Source organism: Solanum tuberosum, unplaced genomic scaffold, assembly GCF_000226075.1.
Source record: "Solanum tuberosum cultivar DM 1-3 516 R44 unplaced genomic scaffold, SolTub_3.0 scf00374, whole genome shotgun sequence".
In the NCBI taxonomy this organism is placed as follows: Eukaryota; Viridiplantae; Streptophyta; class Magnoliopsida; order Solanales; family Solanaceae; genus Solanum; species Solanum tuberosum.
This window is the reverse complement of record NW_006239301.1, coordinates 302217-304059: the sequence shown is the minus strand read 5'-3', so window position 1 is coordinate 304059 and position 1843 is coordinate 302217.

Below are 1843 nucleotides of genomic sequence, written 5' to 3'. Positions count from 1 at the left end.
ATTTTCGGGATTTATCGAAAAAAATAAAAAAAATTTAAAAAATTGTTGAAATTGTTGAATTTAAGGTTACTATATTTATTTGTGAATTTTTGGCGTTAATTTTATATTTTTTCATATTTTTTATTAATCAATTACTCCTTTTCGGCATTTACCAAAAAAAAAAATTAAAAAAAATTGTTGAATTTAAGTTTACAATATTTATTTGTGAATTTTTGGCGTTAATTTTATATTTTTTCATATTTTTTATTAATCAATTACTCATTTTCGGGATTTACCGAAAAAAATAAAAATTTAAACAAAATTGATGAAAACGGGTCGGGTAGTTTATTTAAATGGGGGGTTGATTTATGGGTCGGATTAAGTGTTTATGGGTTCGATTTTTTTAGGGACATAATTGATCCCTTTCCATTTTCATATAAATGTCATGTGGTAAAGTCAAAATGACATGGTAATTCCATGTGGCATTTAAAGTAATGGAAAATGAGTTGGATATGTCCAGCAGGCCAACTAACGCTCATAAGGGCATATTTAGACAAAAAGTTGGACGGCGAGGGCACGAGTGAGCCAAACTTTAAACGAAGGATATATCTAGACCTTTTCGAATAATTTAGGGGCATATTTGACCCTTTATCCTTAAAAAAAATCACCTAATTATCTATTTATTTTAACTGATCGGATTAAAAAGTCCTGACCCAATCTAAAAACATCTTTACAGAGTATTCTCATTTTCATGGTGAAAAATTCATTCAGCTGGAGAAACCCATTTCATGTCTTAAAAAATCTTTTGACAAAGATAAAAAATAAGAGAAAGAAAAGAAGTATGTAGTATGTATCTACTGGGCTTCACAATATATACATGTTATTTATCTTCACATCTCTCTTTTACGGTGCTGGACCATAGATTACAAATTAAAATTTCTATTTTTCTCATCCCTGCCGAGTAACGCTACGCCCTACAGTGCTACTCAATCACAACGGCCACTCAATATTTATACGTTCGATTTGAGGATAAAGTACAATGTTGGAATGTTCAAAGGGATGTTCCTCTAGTGACCGTCGATACTCTGCCGGAGTTTCCAACATTACACTGGTTTAAGGAGATGACACACTGTGGAGTATAGGAGAGGTACGTTGTTAGGGTTTTGGGTTGGTGGCAGAGGCGGAGCTAGGAAGGGTTCATGGGTTCGGACTTTGGACGAACCACTAGCTTTTTCATAGATCCTATATTTATATTAGAAAATTAAATAAATATATGCATATAACATGTGAACCCCAAACAAATTAATTTAAAATGCCGAAACTCCTAACATTGGCTCCGACTCTGGGTGGTGGTGAATTGTAATAGTAAGGTCAAAGGGGTGGAGGTGAGTAAGCAAACGGTGGAGGTGGAAAATTTGGTGATGGAGGTGGAGAATTTGGTGGTGGAGGTTCAACTGATGTGTTATTCACTTTTTTGTACCTTTATTGGGTTAGGTTTTTTAATTTAGGTATTAAGTGGGTAAAATAAATGGATAGTTGGGTGGATTTTTTTAATTTTGAAAATAAATAAAATAAAATAAAATAAATTATTGAGATTGCGCCATGTGTCTCTTCATTTGACTTGAGGGTATAAATGACTCAAAAGAATGTAAAAATATATACAACCTCAAAATATAAAGGAAGGTATATGCAAATCAATTTTTAAAGTTTGATGATATATTTGATCTTTTCCCGTAGTATATCTTGACTAACATATCAAAGGGTAAATACTTACCCACTGTGTTCACCAAATACAATAACATTGAAAATTTTAATTGTTATATATATATATATATATATATATATATATATATATATATTAATT